Here is a 20,620-nt window from a genome sequence, read left to right on the forward strand (position 1 = left end):
AGTAGTGTTGAGAATAACACCAAGTTTTTCAGCCTGCATCATGATTTACTGTGATGAAAAGGGCTGGGTAAGGAGGAGGTTAGTGGGTGATAATCAGAAGCTCAGCTTTGAACCTGTCAAGTTTGAGGTGCCCATAACCATCCAGGAAGAGTTCTGGGTTAGAGATAAATAGGCAGAAATTGTTAGCATGTGGCTAGAATTTAAATTGAGGAGCTTAACTGACACTACCACAAGAGACAGTGATATCAGGAGAAGAGGTCAGATGACAGCCCTGAGGACCCCAGTTGTTGGACCCACACAGAATTGGGAAGACAACTTCCTATCCTCCTACATTTTCACTTATACTAAAGCTTCCTGCTGATCACATTCATTTTCTTGGTAGTTCCATCATAGTGTAGACTATATTGAAGTTTCTGTTTCTGACTTGTCCACCCTTGCCTCTGAGTCTTTCTCTTATGTGGAGCTGCTAAGTTTCACCCTCTTCCTCTTCCATCTCCTCCCACCTCATTTTGTATCCACTCTGCAGAGGCTGATAAACTCCCACTAAAATTTGGTTTGGATGTTAAGACAAAAGATACTGCACTCACACATCAAGTTCTATTGTTTACACAATAGAGGTCTCTGAGGAGAGTAAGACAGGGTTCCTAAGCAGGTCTGAAATGGCTTGAAAAGGAACAGAGAGGAAACTGGAATGGGATTTTGATTGTGCTTGGAGGTTGGAGCTGGATGTTGGAGTGCCTGTGCTCTGTATGGGGTTACATGGTTTGAGTCTTCCACAGGAGCCCAAGAAAGATACACTCAGGCTTTTTTAGCAAGTTTCCTAGATGGGGGACAGAAGGGGAAGAGTAGGAGCATAAAATTATATCAGTAGTCAAACATCAAAAAATGATTTCCAGGGCTGGGGATTTAGCTCAGTGGTTTTGCCATTTGGTGTCCAAGCACAAGGACCTAAGTTTGATCCCCAGTACCCCCCCCAAAAAAAAGAAAAGAAAAGAAAAAGATTTCCAACTCCTATTTTTGTGTCATTAATACTTTAGACTAGTACAGGATCATTGATTTATTTTTATTACACTCAATCTCATTAAGTTCATCCAATTATCCCGGGATGCCAACATCTTGAGTCCTAATTCTATTGAACAGTGCTTTTGCAATACTACCCAGGCATTCATCCTTGGAAAATGTAGCGATTCAAAAGTTTTAATGATGGATAAAAACATTGAACATTACAACGACAAAAAAAAAAAGCACTGTGGTAACCCCACTCAACTATTTCCTCTAGGTTGGCATAGTCCATTAATGATCCTTTGAATATACCCCACTACTATTTCACCAAATTAAACTAGTATCCAAGCCTTGTTATTCAAGTTAGCTCAAAAAAGGTCATGAGGTTTTGGTGTTCTAATTGCCCAGTAGGGAGACTATAGTCAGCAAGAATGTGTATTTCAAAATAACCAGAAGAGAGGATTTTGAATGTTTTCATCACAAATGATAAATATTGGAGGTGATGAAAATGCCAATCACCTTGGTTTGTTCATTACACTATATATACATGTAATAAAGATCATACTGTGCCCCATAAATATATATATATATATAATTACTGTTTGTCAACTAGAAATATGCCATGAATACAATATGACTCTCTTCTAAGTCCAGATGATCTACCAAATTAATAAAGCATCAAAAGAAGAAACGTGGTTATAGTTGCTTCACCCACTCATAATGCTCCTGGAAAACAACCACAAAGTTACCTCCCTATAGCTTTTTAAATCCGGTTTCACTTAATTCTGGACTCTTAATGTACACAGAGACCTCAGCTCACAGAAAATTACTTCCATATTATGCATTGTACATACTCATAATCAAGAGATAGGAATTCATTTAAGTGCTGACCAATACAGTTCTTGCCCTCACTGTGCTTCTCTTCCTGATAGTGCTTAGTCTGAGTCTTGGTGGTTGAACACCATTATTGTTATATCATCCTCCCAGTTAGTTCAAAGTAATGACCTTCTCTCACTGTAAATAAACCATAAGTTAATCTGGTATTTGAAAAATTTTGTTCTCAAATCTAAATCTATTTGGGACATTAGTCTCTCTGAACTGAATCGGACTGACCCTATCACTCTCATATTCAGGATTAATTTGACAGTATCTTTGAACTATTTGCTATGTTCTTGGCACTATATTACTAAGCAGATGAATAAGAAAGACATGAATGTTTTCAATTGTATTTTTCTTTTCAAAATATCAGTAGCTTCATTTTTTTTAGTTTTCTTGTTCCTTTCCTCATTTTGTCATTTGAAATTACACTTGAAATTTCATTTTTGAGAACATCATAACACTTTTGAGTCATAATCTCTTTAGAAGTCTCATGCTATGAATTATGCATATCCTTTCTCTAAACATTTTGGAGACATTCATATAATCTAGGGTGTACAATTCATAATGCCTAGTTTTCTTTTCATTGGAAAAATAAAATTGAAGATAATATGATTGCTTTCTCTTAAAGTTCACAATGGTTTCCTTCATCAATCAATACTTATTGCCAGAATAGGTCCATAGTGGTTGTTTGCTCTGGCTGATTCCTTGTCTTTTTAGAGATTAAACTGTTATTAATGATATTCAAGAATTTATTGCAAACTTGAGTTTTAGCCCAATAAAATGTTAGGCCTGTTCATGGATGGTTGCTTTTCCTTTTTAACTGCTGATAAGAACAGGAGCCTTGTGTATCTGCTTAACCACTAATTCAGGCACCCTGATGGACAGTCTGTAATGTGTAATAGCTTCTGATATCATCACTACTCAGTGCTTTCTAGTGCACTCTGTCTCTAGGAAATGGAGATTTCTATCCAGATGTTAATCTTCTTGACCTTTAGCACTACTGTGCTTCTCCTTTTAAAAGTGTTTTGCTTAAATAAGACAAATCTTTGTATTTTGTTTTTCTAATTTAGAGAGTAATCACCTCACATCTTAGAGATTCGTTGTTTTAATTTTTCATTCACTCAACCAGTATTTCTTGAGTGTCTATATAAAAATAACAATATTAAAGGTCATTGTGATTGATCATCAGCTGTATATCAGGCACTTTCTCAAGCATTTTTACATGAAATATTGAATTTATCTTTATAGTCTGAGACAAAGAGATATTAACAAAATTTTCCAATGCAAAAATTTTAAGTGGAGGAGGATGAAATATTCTGCACCTGTGTCAACAATGAACAAAATGGGCCATATTCCTTTTTCAGGAAATTTACATTCCAAAGGGAAAAGCAAATGGTAAATAAAGACAGTGCTTTCAGATGATGTGTGCTAGAAAGAAAAAGAAGATTGGGAGTGTGATAAAGAGTGGCTAGAGAAGAAATGGTTTTGTAAGATGGTCAAGAGGTTTCTTGGGGAGGTGAGAGTTAATGTGTATCATCCAGGGTACTTTCAGGAGCATGTAGCAGAAAGCTGAATACAAAATAATTTAAATAATATGGAAATTTTATCTTCTATAGATGGGCTCTAGGACTAGTTAGTTCAGAGACTAGGGTTATGAGGGAACATAGGTTCTTCTGTGCCTGTCCCAGCATGTGGATGAGATCCAGAACTTTCACATTTCCTATCCTCACACACCTTAGACAAAGTCTTTAGGCCAAGAAAGAAATTTTCTCTTCATCCTCTTTCTGATCAGCAAGATCTTTATTCCCAGCAGACCTCATATTGTATCTCATTGGCCAAAATTGTGTTATCTACATGAGGAATAAAATTACTATGTTTGGTCTACAGTCTAAAGTCTTAGTCTAATTTGGTAGCTTGGATTTGGGTTAATTTCTTAAGTATGAAATAAACAGATTTGGATATGAAATGATAGTGCCTGTATTAAGCCTAGTAATGAAGAGTCAAGAGTATGAAGATCTGGGGAAGAATATTCAAGAGAAGCAAACAAATTCAAATCCTTAAGAGTAGGAACCATCTGGGCATATTCAAGGAAGTGTGAGTTGTGTGGCTAGCACATAGTCCCGTGGGATCATGGAGGGCAGGAGAATGAGAAGAGGTGACAGATGAAACTTGTTTCATTGGACTCAGGAGCTGTAGAGTCTGGGTTCAAATAACAGACCAGTGATTTTTATTTTTCATCCAACTTGACATAAGTTAACTCATCTGTGTCCCAATTTCCTCATCTTTTAAATGTGTAGAATTCAGGTCACATAGAGTCTTACAGGTATTTGGGTTTGATTTAAATTAAATTACAAACAATTGGAGTGTTTTATGCAGGCAGTGGTATGACATTTTTATTTTTAAGGAGCACTTTTTTTGTGCCACGTGTAGATTGGCGTGTGAGGGAGGAGAAAAGAAGATGAATGATGGTTGGTAAGATTTGGCCTTAACCTAGGTTAGGTAGGTTTAACTGGGGTAAAATCGCTTGGAAGGGCAGCAGAGCCAACAAAATTTGCTAACAGTATACTTGAGCTTTTAGTAAAGAGAAATAAGGCATTCAAGTAAAACTGGGGAAATGGTTATGCCCTTGAGTGAGATAAGGAACATCTCAAATAAAACTGTCAAAGGGGTCTATGGAACAAGAAGCTTAAGAACACTGCTTTAAAAGTCTTTGTCTGCAAATGTGGTTTTGCACATTTCTGAATAGAGCTTTTCTTTTATCCTTTCTATCTTCTTGGTAACTCACTTTCTCCCAATTTGCACATTTGATCTGATAATAGATAAAACAATTTGCGAAGATGATCTTTGTCAAACTGGTTTACCACAGAGCAGAAGTGAGAACATCATGGATTTAGCACAAGCTTATTGAATATGTCCCAAAGCTTTCAAAGCCCAGCTGTTCAAGTTTACTGAGTCTTAGCAAAAGTGATTTATAGTTATTTTCATTTTTATTTTCTCTACCCTTTCCTTCCAGTTACTAGAGCCTAATTTTTCTCAGAGGTGTAAAATAATTCTAATTTCATTTATTCTGAGCCAAGGTAAAAAGCAGACAGAATAGTCATTTGTTTAACCCTATTGCATTCCTTTAACATGATCCAGATGGCCTTCAGAGATGGATGGACACACACATGCTCCTCTCCACATGTTACTAACAATGCCCTGTGAGGACGTAGTCTATACAGGCAACCATCTTTACACACCACGTGGGATTTTTCCTCACATGTTTTACTGAAGATCAGTAGCATGTTAAAAAGGGAGTTTCTAAGGCTTTGGCAAATAACACAAGTTTTATTGCATTTTGATGACAATAACAAAAATAAAACCTGATTTAAAAAAATTTGATCCATTAAGTTTTTTGGTACATTTTAGGTATGCATTATGATCACATTAAACATTGGGAATTTGTACCTGTACATGATATATCTTGGTTCTTGTTTTTTCCCCATTCCCTTTCCCTCCCTTCCACCCCTCCACCCCTTCCTATTTACAAAAATTTTGTTTCCATTTTTTCCTTCTTTTCTCACCTTTTTTCTTTTCCTTGTTTCCTTTCCCCTGCCTCCCCTCTCTAATTCCCCTTCCCCTTTGGTCATTTTCTTCCTATTTTATAGTATCTATTATACATTTTGGTCCTCATTTACACTTCCAGTTTCTCACACCAGAGAAACTATTTGGTATTTATACATGTGTGTCCTATTTACTTCACTCAAGGTTCATCCATTTAGCTATAAATGTCTGCAGTTTCTCATTCTTTATGGCTGAGTAGTACTCCATTTTATAGACAAATCACATCTTCTTTATCCAGTCACCAGTTGATGGGCATTTGGGCTGTTTCCAAGATTTAGCTATTACAAACTGTGCCATTATAAACATGTATGCATATATATCACTGTGGTATGATACTTTTAATTCTTTTGGGAAGATAGCCAGCAGGGGAATAGCTGGGTCAAATGGGACCTCTAATCTTAGGTCTCTGAGGAATCTCCACACTGATTTCCACAGTGGTTGCACCAGTCTGCACTCTTACCAACAGTGGAGGATTCCTTTTTCCCCACAATCCTGCCAGCATTTGTTATTGGTTGATTTCATGATAGCAGCCATTCTTTCTGCAGTGAGATGGAACCTCAGTATTATTTTCATTTGCATCTCTGGAATGACCAGTGATGTTGAACATTTTTTTCATACGTTTATTTGCTGTTTCTACTTCTTCATTTGAGAAATGTCTATTCATTTCAGCTGTCAGTTTTTGGATTGGGTCTTTAAATGTGGGGGTCTTATTTTTTTTAAGTTCTTTATATATTCTAGATAGTAGACCTTTGTGTGAGGAACAGCTAGTAAAATTTTTTCCATATTTTGGATTGACTCTTCACTCTGTTGGTGATTTCTCTTGCTGAGAAGAAGCTTTTTAATTAGATGAGATCCCAGTTGTTGATTCTTTGTGCTAGCTCCCGTGCAACTGAGATTTTGTTTATTAAGTCTTTTCCTATGCCAATGTCTTCAAGAGTTCTACCTAGCCTATCATCTAGTAGGTTAGTGTTTCTGTTTTAATATTTAGATCTTTGATCCATTTTGATTTTATTTTAGTGCAGGGTGAGAGATATAGGTCTAGATTTAATCTTTGTCCCTTTGTAACCCAGTCTTTCCAGCACCGTTTATTAAAGAGGCTATCTTTCCTCCAATGAGTGTGTTTGACTCCTTTGTTTAAGATGATGTGGCTGAGTCTGTCTGAAGTTGTTTCTGAATCTTGTAATCTGTTCCACTGATCCTCAGATTTGTTTCTTTGCCAGTACCATGCTGTTTTTATCACAGTAGCTTTGTAGTATTGTTTCAAGTTGAAGATTGTGATATCCCTGCCTTGTCTTTGTTGCCTAGAATTGCTTTTGCTATTCTAAGTTTCTTCTGGTTCCAAATGAATAATAAAAATCTTATAAATTATGATTTTTTTATTAGCAAAGATAACTCTGGTGTTTGGCTTGACAAATACTGTAACTTGGAGGATGGATGCATAGATAGATAGATCAGTCAATTGATGGATAGATGAATGGATGTGTGTTCTCTATACTTACTGAAGGTATCATTGAGATGCCACTAATATTTGGGCATTTAAATTATTTTTCTAAAAGTGATGATGAAGTGAGCTAAACCACTTTTTTACACTTTTCTTCCTTATGCTAAAAATTACTCTCTCAGAAAGAACATATTTAGTTGCAAAATACAGAAACCCAACTTGAACTAGTTTTGGCAGAAAATCTAGGCTTGAATCAAAAGAATTGAAGAATTTTTATAAGGCAAGGAATAGAGCAGTTTGGGTAATCTTAGAAACAGGGACTGATGTTTGAACCCTCCAGGGCTCCTTCTCTTTCCACCTCCCTCTCTCCTCTCCTCTCCCCTCCCTTCTCCTGTCCTCCCCTTGCCTCTTTCTTTCTTTCTTTCTTTTCTTTCTTTCTTTCTTTCTCTCTTTCATTTTCTCAGCAGAAACCCTTTCTTCCTTTGACAGCTTTGAGGTAGTGTATTTCTAGCTTTAGTGACAGAATGGAAAGGTTTCTACCTCTCAGCTCCACATGGAAAAATCTTTAAAAAGAACTCTGGTTAGGTGAGGGTAGAAGTCCAACTGCCATAGAGTTGCTGTGGCAAAGGGGGTTCTGATTTCATAGAAAAGTAACTACTCCCAGACCAAGTATGGAGTAAACAAAACAGGTAATTCCCTAAGAGGTTGGGATATTGTTCCAGGAGGACAAGAAGGCTACTAAATAAAAACAAAACAAAAACATTTAAGAAAACAAAGCAAATATTCACTAAAAGAAACCATTTGCAAGATGGCCCTAAGAAATTAGAAGTTAGCTTAGCAACTAGGGAATAGAGATTTACTGGTTCAGGAGTAACATACACATCTCCTGAGTTTTCAGCCTCAGTCAGTTAACTCATTAATGATTTTCTGAACAAATTTATATATCTAATTCAAGATCAGCACTTTCCCAGCAATTGAATCTCATTAGATTGCTTTGCTTTCTTTATGTCTTTGTTTTAAATTACAGAAGTATTTGTTTTATTGTCTATTGTGCTTCAAGGATTTTTTTTCAAGTCATCTAGTATATAATGGGTATGAGCCACTTAGGTGGTTAGTCAGTGTTTGCTGTATATTCTATAACTGATTGATAGACTAGAGAAGAATTATGTGGAATAGATACTAACAGATGTATCTAGGATTTTATTTATAGCTGGTATAATTTCTCCATCTTATGCATAAAGTGAGATTCAGAGAAGGTAGGTGGTATGTCCAAGGTAACATCTCTCACCAAAAACGCCAAAGTCCTAAGACAGCCTGTGTTTTTTCCATCTTATCCGCTTAACAAACAAAAGGTAAGAATAAATTTTATAGTAAGAGCAAATGTGAAGATGAAGTTATGTCATCATCCCCATTCACTTTGATGTACACTTCCTGCCAGTAGGATTTAGAATGTAAAAGTGAAGTTCATTTTTGGTCTGGTAAGTGTAGGGCAGAGACATGCTTACCTCTTTGCTGCAAGCAAGACTCTTAGTGTTGGGAATATGTGGCCAGCATAGCAAAAGAAGATGAGATTCCTCTCTCTGCTTTCAGCCTACATCCAATCTGATTCTAATCTTCATCACTCTCTCCAAGCAGCCCCTCTTTTGCTTTGCCACTGATGCAGCAGCAGTTCTGGTTCTCCTCATTTTCTGTGCTTCCCAAAAGGCCTCCTTCCAACCCACCATTATCATAGTGATCTGCCCAAAATGCAAATACAATCACACCATGCTCTAGCTTAAAATAGCTCAGAGTCTGCCCCTTCTTGCAACCAAACAGGATAATTTATTCCACTCACACCAATACCTCTCTGCTTATTTAGTCTCAGTTTCTACCAAGCTTAGCCCCTGAATTGAAACTTTGAACTGGCCTCATAATTAGAATTCCTAGAAGTTAGGGCCATGGAGAATTATTCATCTGCATGTATTAGTAATGGACAAATGCTTATTGAATTAAATTTCTATTGAACCAGACAAGGCCTACAAATCAAAAGAAACACAATAACTTTCTAAATAAGTTAATGTTTTATAGACAAAACCATAACTGTAAAGGAGAGCTTTCATATTTTATTCCCTTATTCTTCTGAATCTAGATTCATTGCTAGGATAATGTTATGAAACAAAATGAAATTTAAATTTGCACTCTGATTTGCATCTTGAAAGAATACCTTGACACTTAATGCAAGCCCAAACACTGACTAAATGTAGGCAAAAAAAAATTTCTTTCTTATTTGATGATGCTCTGGGACTGTTAAAGTTTTCTGGATTCTTGGATCTCTTCTTCAATTTCTGTTCCAATTTAATTTTTGAAAAATAGCCAGTCTAACAAACAAAAAGGAGTAGTTGCTGCAGAGGACATAAGACAATAAGCCCTGGTGTACACAGAAACCAATGGCAGAGAATGATGCCCTCTCTTCTGATTCATTGACCTTCTCTCATTCCCATTCCCCAGATCACATCTGGTTCACAGAGATACATTATAGAAATGTATTGCATAAATCATAACTTACCATTATCATCATATCTGTAGCTCAGAAAACAGATGTTCTTTCACTCAGATGGTTTCTGAGAAATTCTTAATTTTAAAGACATTTCCGCTCCTGCACCATTGACTTGTGTGATCTCAACGTCACCTTGTTATGAGCAAGATCAAGACCTTGTTTTATGACTGTCTAAATGTGTTTTGGTCTGATGGCTCCCACGCATATCAGGTCGAGTTGGGTCCACTCCACAACTCCCTCTCTGTTTCTCACAGGCAAGCTCCTATCTCATCCTGCCTAGTGTAATTTTTATCTGACTCTCCCCTTCTTGGCCCATTCTTTACACATGCGGACTCTGTTTCTATTAGGCCCCATGCTTCATTCCAAGCATCACAGCTAAAGTAACTTGAGATCTTTTTTATTTCCCACTCCCTCAGTGCCTACATTCCCTCTTATCCAGTCAATTAACAAGAACTGCCCATCTTCCTTTAGGTTCTTTGTTGATTCTACTCATTTTTTATTCCTCTATAATCATCTCTGCTAAAATCCTTTTTGTCTCATATGTAGGTTATTTCAACCTCCAACTAGCTTTTCCTGTCTGCAGTCTTTGCTATCCACAATCATCTGGCATTTTGATGTAGACATTTTCGCTACACAGGTTTTCTCAAGTTACTAACTTGCTGATTTGTATACAATTTTAGGATGCACCATTTTGCAGAGTGCTCTGCAAACCAGTGATCTATCATTTCTGTAAATGTGTAAAGCTGGATCCTTTTTCTGTGACACAGTGTACAATGAAGCTCTTGTCTGGAAGATCTGACCTTTGCTCTCCTCCATCTCCCAGGGATCAATTCTAGCACCTTTTACCACATGTGAAATTCTATGTGACATCCCTTCTTCACAGGGCTGATATTTAGCTAAGCTGCAGCCTTAAGGAGCTATGCTGTGTTGTATAGTTTACTTTAGTTCCACCTACGATAATTTCATAGTATCAGTATGCTGCAAGTTCACTGATGTTACTGTTCTGAATTGCACGTCATTAGTAGTCTCCTTGGTATAATTATAAATATGTACATTTTATGGGCTTAATAAATATGCTGTATGCTTTAAAATATGGTTGGCAGATATTATTTTGTCATTTATAATTGTCAAATGATATATATTTGAGATCTTTTTTTTCATATTTGAAATCTTAAAAAGATACCCACTGTTATGTGCAGCTGCTCTGAGATCCTTACATTCTAGGCTCTTTCGGGCAGGCTTCCCAAAGAACAAAATGTTTGAAGAGAGAAGGGACTCTGTGTTTTAATCAACTATGCTGCAAGCATGCTAAGCTAATATTAATTCCACAATTCTTTACAGAGAAAATTTAATAGGGATTATTCAATATCCAGAACTTTTAGAGTCATCACTTTTATTTTTGCATGTGTATAGTTGAAAATAAATAAGCTCATTATGATTCTCACATCTAGAGTTTTTGATGCTTGGTCATTTAGTAGTGGTAATAATAACAACAGTAACACTAATATTAAAAAGCAATAGATGTAATAGCATTAATTGAAGCCACAGTAGCATCTATTGTTCATAGGGAATTTATTGTATATCAAGGACTATGCTAAATATGATACATACATTATTTCATGCACTTCATATACTTTAGGTGTTGTTATTCACCTGTACAAGATTGATAACACTGCTGAAAGAGGTGAATAACTTGTCTAAGGACAGCTGTTAGTAATTGAAGATCTGGAAACCATGTGGACATCTGTCTAATTTCAAAGACAAAGTAATGTTACTTAACATAGTGAAATCAATGGAAAGCATTTACTATAAACTTTTTAAAAACTAAAGTTTTTTCATATGTGTTTTGTTGGGGCCTTATGCTGTGATATCCTGAGATCAATTGAATCCTCAGTGTTTTTAAGGTATTAGTGTGTGGTCTACACTGTTTTGGACAGTGAACTTGAGCAATTCAGAGATCTAAAATAGAATTGTCAGATCTTTAATTTCACCCCCTTTCATAGGCATTTAGGATTGATCTTCTGAGATATTTATATTCAGTAATCTAGATAGCTGATATTTTGGACTTTACTATAATTTTGACTTTTCCAATCTTAAGAATAAGTCTATTCAAAAAATGATATAAAAGTCTTGAGCATACATGGTACAAATATTGTACTAGTGTTTTTTGAGTAATTAACGACAGACTATGGAACTCAGGTTATTTTGTTCAGTTAATTTCAGTAATAATTTTATTGTTTTTTATTTATTTAAGATTTTAGTCAGAATATGCTCTTTGCAGTGCAGCTACTGTGTTGGATGCAGATGCAATGTGTGAAGCTGGTCCATAGTCCAACCAGTTGCTGTCTGAAAAGTCTTAAATTATTTGTGTTTCATTTAATAGACCTATGTGATGTGTGCATGATTTGTTCTTGGCATTGACAGTGAAAACCAGAAACAGTTAACATATAAATAAAAGAATGTTTTGCATTGGTCTTTTGGAAGTTTTAAAATTGTTCAGCTGATTCAATAATGGGTGCATTTGGCTTTTCACCAGTTCACGTCAGTCAAGGAGCTAATAGTGGCAAAATTATAGGGATAGTGTTTCTCAGACTGCACCCCTCCTGCTATTGCAAATCCCTCATTTCTCCTTCAAAGGGGTCTCCAGGAAGGTCTCACAATATTCTAAGAAAATTTGTTGTTCAAGTTATGGTGCCAAGATGGAAAAGATGACTCTACTAAATGTCTGCAAATGTGTCTCTTGCCATTACCAAAACTATAACTTCCTATGTTTGTAAATCCCAAAGACACAGCTGTGAAAAATCAGAAGTTGTTCCAGGGCTTCAAGGCAGATCATCTGATGCTGTATGTGGTGCCAAGGGTCCAACTAAATTGACAGATTTCCTTTCTATTTTTGATACACACTCCTTAGATTCTGTTCTGAGCTATTTGTGTTCCTGAGGAATTGTGGATATTTCCGTTTTGTTGCAGTCCTTTATCACAGCCTAGAGCCAAGTTCATGGGCTCTGGGATTGAGGCTGAATCTGAGTACCAGTGAGATACTACACTGGAAATTACCTCTTTTCTTTAAATTAAGAGTGAATTCCCTGGAGACAGATTCATATTTCTCATCCAAATTAACCTCAGACAACATTTCCAGCATCCAGATTTGATCTTTAAATATAGCTGAGTCTTAATATGTTCACAAATTAGGTCTGAGCTAATTCTACATGTTATCGACAGTTAAGCATTCCTGTGCTCTGTAAGTGCTAGCTTGAAGTGCGTTCTTTTGTGAAATATAGTAGTCCTTACTTTCTAGTTAGTGCAATAGGAAGTTTGGGTAAATTTGTTTGAAGTAGCCATGGTAATAGCTTTCTCTCTTTCCTCCCTCCCTTCCTCTCTTTCTCCCTTCTGTGGTTTCTCCCATTTTCCCTTTCTCTCTTTCCCTTCTTTCTCCCTTCTTTCTTCTTCTCTTCCTTCCTGTGTTAACTTGTGCTTTGGAGGGTGAGCTTTTAGTCCAAGTGAGAGTTCACCTGCCTCAGTAGGTCAGGCCTGCATCAGGCCAATCTCATGCTAACAGGAAGGATATTCAAGTCCTGCTAGGGACAGGAAGAACTGGCTAGATACAGAATGTGTTGCCTTCCATATCTGGGGCACTTCATCTGGCCCTTATTTGTTGTCACCCCTACAAAGTGCACAGTGTCTGTCCAACCTGGCCCCATGTATATTCACAACAACACCCTCACAACCTGAATGAGTCCTGTTACCTGAAACCATTACCAGGGGAGTCTTTCTTCCACCATATCCATGGAAGCCTGCCTCGAGGAAGAAGCACTGGCCATCCAAGATATGTTTTTTTTAATCCTGCCCAACAATTTTGGAAGAGAGGCCAGCTTCTCAGAGAGACTGGCATCATTTAGGCTGTGTCTGGGATCATTAAACTGCTAAATACTTTCCTTAGGTTGAGGGCTATAGGCACACACAGCGTTATTGTTTTAGGGCTGTTCTACCTCCTGACTTTTGATTGACATGTAGGTAAGAATGTAAACTGATATTGTTTCAAATCTGTAAACAGCTCTACTTCCCCCCAAAATTCTTCCTATTACCTGCTGGTTATTGTAGCTAAATACCACTTTCCAGGTCATCTGAACTCATCTCCTTTTCCTTTCTGGCCAGAACTACTCTGTACACTCTGCATCCAGGCTCTTCTTGAGTTGTGATTCTGGAATTTGCTGGATTGTACCTCATCTTTATTTCTGTCAGAAAATTACTGTTGGAACTTTGAAAAGTTGGAAATGTGGCATTTTGTAAATACTAATCTACAAATTTAGAATTTTTTGACAGAAGGATTGACTTAACTGAACACTCAGTATTTAGTAATGAGAAAACTTTATGTTAAAAAGAAACTGTTTATTTATTAAATGTCAGCTGTGTGTCTGGCAGTTTTGGATGTCAGTGTACAGTAGGAAACAGATCAGACCTAGTGCTCTTGGAGCTGGAAAGACCCTCACTGAAAAGGTACCCACAGCACACGTCTTGTAAGCACAGAGGTAGAGAATCTAATAGAAAACTTGCTCTTTCAGTACAAAATCTTAAGGGAGAAACAGTGTAACAATTTAAGAATATTTAATCAAGAAAACCTTGAGATGTGAATTATTTTTGGATTGAAATACAATATTCTCATGAAGCACCTTACATTTTATGTAATAATGAATCTACCCTTTTCATATGACAACAGCATCATGAATAACAGCAAAATGTAAAAACATGAAAAAAAAGGCAAAATAAAAGAAAATCAAACCATGGAGTAAACTATGAGAAAATGGTGTTTGTCGAGAACTGTTCCCTACTTCCACTTCTGCCCAGGGCCTCTATTCGTATATCATTGTGCAGCTGAGATGCACTTGAAAATTATAATCTGATCCCTAAGAGGCTTATTTATGTATACCTAATTTACCAATGGCCAGGGCACAAGCTTAAGAATCTAGGTAAGAATCATATATTCATGACTGCGGCCTCCAGGTCAATCCTTTGGACTCGTTAAGGTCTGGTGTAGCTTGTTACCCAGTTGTATCAGCTCTGATAAAGGAATTAGAAACAGGCCTAACTCTTTGCAAAGGCCATACATAAGGAATATGTAATAATAAAGTACTTAGCAGAGGTATATTCTTCAATACATTAAGCTAGTCATCATAGTTAGCTTCAGAGTCTAGGATTACTTAAATTTAACCAACTATGCATGCAAGAAAAAGACAATCTTTGTCTTCTTTTGGATAAATGCCTGGCTAAATGGATGGACTTTTCCTAATGCCCTAGAATCTTAGCTTATTTGTATGCTTTGGACAAGAAAAGAAAAATTTCAGGACTCCATTATCTTTATAGAAGAAATTCTGTGTTTTATAACTCACTAAATCCAGTTCTGGAAGTTCTCAGTAGTGTATGGGAAGAAAACATCAGTAAGGCCATCAAAATCCAGGCCTACTAGGGCTACACAGATTAATGATAAACACATTGCAGCGTACTCAGAGGGAAATCATTTGGCAAGCTACAGAGAACAGGTGTGACTCTGATATACTAGTTAGAAATTTTTGAAGTGATTTTCAAGCAAGCTGTAAATATTATTCATCTTATCAATGCAGTCCACAGCCATTTACATCATAGAAAATAATAGATATAAAGATTTTACAAGATTTTTCAAAACAAACAGCACTAAATAAACATCAGATATTATTATAATGGTACCCTTGTTTAGATAATTCATATGAAAGTTGCAACTCTGTGTCTAGAAGAAACTACTATTAACTGGCTACAGAAATGCAATGATCCCATAGTTCAACCACACTTTTGCGTTTCTTTTAAACTGACTTCTCCATCCACGTCTTTCTGAGCTGTGGACCACATCAGTCACTAGTGATCCCAATTTTAAAATTTTTGTGTTCCAGGACAGACCATATACTATGAACTTGGTGAACTAGGAAATTTCACACAATATGTGAGTATGTCAGGTGAGTGATTTTTTAAGAGTCAATGTGTCTAAGTAGCAATCTTGCTGTGTAATCTTTGTGTATACGTTTTCCTGGGCCACAAAGTGGAAAGGCTCTTTCTTGGAATTTCTCTATCCAATGTCCTATAAAAGTATTAACTGCTGGGCCAGGGATTTAGCCCAGTGGTTCTGCCACCTGCCTTACAAGTGCAAGGTCCTGACTTTGATCCCTGGTACAAAAAAGAAAAAATTATTAACTATTACTGTAAAAGACACTGGCTTGTAAGTTAAAGAGAATAAAGTTTTGTACTCATAACTGCCCATTATTATTATTATTATTATTATTATTATTATTATTATTGGTACTGGGGGTCAAACTCAGGACCTTGCACTTGTGAGGCAGGCGCTGGAACCACTGAGTTAAATCCCCAGCCCAAACTGGCCATTATTAATTGTAGTCTTTTGACAAGTTTTTAACCTCTGTGGGTGAATTGACCAACATATACGTAACAATTGAGAAGAAACTTTCAGCTGCATAGGAGAGAAAGAGAGATAGGAGAGGTCCTATTGCCCTTTTCATGGACTGTGACTCCATAAGAATTGCTGAATCCTGAATCTGACTTTTCTAAGATATTAATATTTGACCTCTCCAAATTATGTCACATGCTGAAAACTGATTGCTAACCCATCAAACACTTTATCACTGAAAAATGAAAGAGTAATTAGATGACTGCTGTTGGGGGAGCAGGAGCCGAAGGAGGGTTTTCTTTTTATAAGTGAAATAACAGCTTCAAGTATATTGTTTAGGAATCAGTCAGTAAATAGACAGAGAAGGACTAATGATAAATAATGATGACAAGGAATAATGATGATAAAGAACTAGTGATGATAAAATACTGGGCAATATTCTTCAGTAAGATTTAGAAGAGGGGGAATTCATGGGGTAAAATGGTTAAGAGAAAGCACAAATTTTGCCTATGTCTTCCACAGTCTGTCCTCAGATAAACTGATTTTTTTTTGAAGAGCAGTTTTACCTCCATGACTTTGTTTTCTCTGTACCCCATTCCTGGGATGTTTCTAACACTCATTGCTTAAAAGTTACGATTTGTGTCAGTAAAATTTTAATTGCTGTGATCAAATACCTAAGAAAATCAACTTAGAGAAGAACAGATTTATTTGAGCTCATCGTTTCGGAGGATTCAGTCCATGGTTTACCGGTTCCATTGCTGTAAGCCTGTAGTGAGGCAGAACATGGTGAATTGGTGTGTTGAAGCAAAGTGGCTCACCCCAGGGTAGCCAGGAAACAGATAATGAGCCAGAGACAGAGAAAGAGGCTCAGGACACGATATAGTCACACCTCCATGACCCACTACTTTCAACCAGGCTCCAACTCCTAAATTTCTATCGCTTGCCAAAATGCCATCATATTATGAATCCATCAATGGATCAATCCACTGATGAAGATATGCTATCTACAGGCAGTCAGTACTTGTGCCTACAAGTCATCCAGAAACATGACATGAATAGAGAATGTTCTCCTAATATCACCTGTTTCTTTCTATAATATTATTAGTTATTTTAAAATGAGTTATTATTAAAATAGCAGATTCATCACCATATTTGGGTTTTTGTTTTGTTTTGTTTTGGTACTGGGAATCGAACTTGGGACCTTGTGCTTGCAGAGGCAGGTAGCAGCACCACTGAGCTAAATCCCTGGACCTTATCACCATATTTTATCTATTAATTTGGTCACACTACTTCTGATATTTTGTTCTTTCTCATTGTATTCACTGCTCTTGCTAAAGTATATCCTTAGCAGTACTATCAGTGGGAAACTGTTAATAATAAACTTTCTAGATGCTTCATTTTAAAAAAAGGTGATGATTGATCTGTAATTTGAGTGACTATAAAGTTCTAAATTAACGGTTATTTTCACTTAGAACTTATTTTCTTGCTCTATGGCTAGTCTGTATTGGCAGGTAAGGCAAAGAGATTGGCACTGGCATTTCTGATCTTTAGTTTTCAAGGTTGATTATTTTCCAGTTAGTTCTTGTTTTCTGGGAAATGGGGATCAGTGCAATTGTTACTACTTTATAGCTTTATAGCTTTGTTTTCATTTTGGTAGCCTTTTGGTATTTATCTTTTTTGTAGTGTTGGGAATGGAGCCCTGGGCCTCATGCATGCTAGACAAATGCTCTCTACTGGCTGCATCACAACCTTGTTACAGTGTATACTTTTAAAAGAAACTTCATGAATTTTTTTTTTTTTTTGCGGTACCAGGGACCGAACTCAGTACCTTGCACTTGCAAGGCAGGCGCAATGCCAGTGAGCTAAATCCCCGGGCCCTACATCATGCAATTTTAACATTTATTCAGTAGGTTTTTAAATTTGAGAAATTGCCTTTTTCATTTCATTAATTTTCTTCATCATCTAATATAATATCATCTCTTTTTTATTTTCTCTACATCTTACTTCACAAGGATATGAAAGAAAAGTGCTTATTTATGGTCCTTACTGTGTAATTTTTGTCTATATTTTTCATTTTATTTTTTAACTTTGTAATTTTGTGAAGGGACTTTTTAATTTTATCTCTCAGTGGAACTAAATGTATTTTAACCTATATCAAGTCCACCATTTAGCCCATCTGTAGAGATCTTCATTTTAAATTAAAATATTTCATTTCTCTAGTATTTAAATTTTATTTTTTATTTTTTTAATTAAATTCTTTTATTGGTACATTATAGGCATACAACACAATTACATTTCTCATTGGGAATTGTACCTTTACATAATGCATCTTGGTTCTTATTTTTTCCCCATTCCTAGCACCTCCCTTCATGCCCTCCACCCTTCCCTATTTACAAAGACTTTATTTCCGTTTTTTCCATTTCTCAGCATTTTTCCTTTCCCTTCTTTCCTTTCCCCTGCCCCTCCCACTACCCCTACCTCTTTGGACCTTTTCTTCCTGTTTTATATTATTGATTATTCATTCTAATCATTGGTACATTTTAGGAATACAATATAATGACATTCATCATTGGAAATTTGCACCTTTACATAGTCTCTCTTGGTTCTTATTTTTCACCCTTGCCCAGCCCTCCCTTCAACCCCTCCAGTCCTCCCTATTTACGAAGATTTTGTTCCTAGTTTTCAATTTTCTCATATTAATTCCATTCCCTTCTTTCCTTTCCCCCAGCCCTCCCACTTCCTTCCCCTTTGCCCCTTGTCTGCCTATTTCACATGACCTATTATACATTTAGTCCTTATTTACACTTTCAGTTTCTCACATCAGAGAAACTATTCAGTATTTATTCATGTGTGTCCTATTTATTTCACTTAAGAGTATTGCCTCAATGTGCATCCACTTAGCTATAAATGTCTCTAATTTCTCATTTTTTATGGCTGAGTAGAACTCCATTTTTAAAAAAACCCCACATTTTCTTTATCCAGTCTCCAGTTGATGGGCATTTGGGCTATTTCCAAGTTTTAGCTATCACAAACTGTGCTGCTATGAACATGGGCACACATATATCACTGTGGTATGATTCTTTTAATTCTTTGGGGAAGATATCCAGCAGTGTAATAGTAGGGTCAAATGGGACTTCCAGTCCTAGTTCTTTGAGGTACCTCCATACTGATTTCCACAGTGGTTGCATCAGTCTACACTCCCACCAGCAGTGGAGCAGGGTTCCTCTTTCACCACAGCCCCGCCAGCATTTGTTATTGGTTGATTTCATGATAGCAGCCATTCTTTCTGGAGTGAAGTGAAATCTCAACGTTGTTTTCATTTGCATCTCTCGAATGACCAGTGATGTGGGACATTTTTTCATGTATTTATTTGCTATTTCTACTTCTTTGTCTGAGAAATGTCTCTTCATTTCAGATGCCCATTTTTGGATTGGGTCTTTAAATTTGGGAGGTCTGATCTTTTTAAGTTCTTTATAGATTCGAGATAGTAGACCTTTGTCTGAGGAAAAGCAGGTGAAGATTTTTTTCCCATATTGTAGATTGTCTCTTCACACCGCTGGTGGTTTCTCTTGCTGTGCTGAAGCCTTTTAATAAGAAGAGATCCCACTTGTTGATTGTTTGTGCTAGTTCACCAGCAACTGAGGTTTTGTTCATAAAATCTTTTCCTACACCAATGTCTTCAAGGGTTCTACCTAACCTCTGTTCCAACTGGTTCAGAGTTTCTATTTGAATATTCAGATCTTTAATTCATTTCGATTTTAGTTTAGTGCATGGTGAGAGATATAGGTCTAGTTTTAATCTTAGGCAAGTTGAAGTCCAATTTTTCCAGCACCATTTATTAAAGAGGCTATCTTTCCTCCAGTGAGGGTGTTTGGCTCCTTTATCGAAGATGAGATGGCTGAGTGTGTCTGGTGCTGTTTCTGCATCTTCTAATCTGTTCCACTGGTCCTCAAGTCTGTCACTTTGCCAGTACCATGCTGTTTTTATCACAGTAGCTTTGTAGTAGAGGTGCAGGTTGGGGATTGTGATACCCCTGCCATGTCTCTGTTACCTAGAATTGCTTTGGCTATTCTGGGTGTCTTCTTGTTCCAAATGAATTTTTGGATTGTTTTCTCAAGGTCTATGAGGTATGCGGCTGAGATCTCAACTGGAATTGCATTGAATCTATATAGCAGTTTTGGAAGTATGGCCATTTTCCCTATATTAATCCTTCCTACCCAGGAGCAGGGGATGTCTGTCCATTTTCTGATATCATCTTCAATCTCTCTTTTCAGAGTGCCATAGTTATCAGAGAAGAGGTCTTTGATTTTTTTCGTTAGGATGATTCCTAGGTATTTCAGTGTTTTGGTTGCTATTGTGAAAGGAATTATTTGCCCTATTTCTCTCTCAGTGAGTCTGTCATTGATGTAGAGGAATGCTATTGATTTTTGTGTGTTGATCTTGTAACCAGCTACTTGACTGAATTTGGTTATTAAGTCTAGAAGACTTTTGGTGGAGTTCTTGGGGTCTTCTATATAGAGTATCATGTCATCTGCAAATAATGACAATTTGACTTCTTCATTACCTATCTTTATTCCTTTTATTTCTTTCTCTTGTCTAATTGCTGTGGCTAATGTTTCCAGAACTATATTGAACAAGAGTGGTGATAGTCGACATCCTTGTCTTGTTCCTGATTTTAGTGTGAAGGATTTCAGTTTTTGACCTTTTAGTATGATAATGGCTGTTGGTT

The 20,620-nt window shown here is 36.6% G+C and overlaps 1 long non-coding RNA gene across 2 annotated transcripts in view; it reads left to right on the top strand.

Moving 5' to 3' along the window:
• Positions 1–20,620, top strand: part of LOC110344344 (uncharacterized) — a 124,942-nt gene that overhangs the window by 93,508 nt on the left and 10,814 nt on the right. For both annotated transcript variants that reach the window (XR_015444046.1, XR_015444047.1), the window contains exon 2: positions 15,383–15,445. This is a non-coding gene — a long non-coding RNA (uncharacterized LOC110344344). The remainder of the gene's footprint in view (positions 1–15,382; positions 15,446–20,620) is intronic.

Source organism: Heterocephalus glaber, unplaced genomic scaffold, assembly GCF_053883595.1.
Source record: "Heterocephalus glaber isolate CG9 unplaced genomic scaffold, H.glaber_assembly_v1.0 deba00001593, whole genome shotgun sequence".
NCBI classification, from domain to species: domain Eukaryota; kingdom Metazoa; phylum Chordata; class Mammalia; order Rodentia; family Bathyergidae; genus Heterocephalus; species Heterocephalus glaber.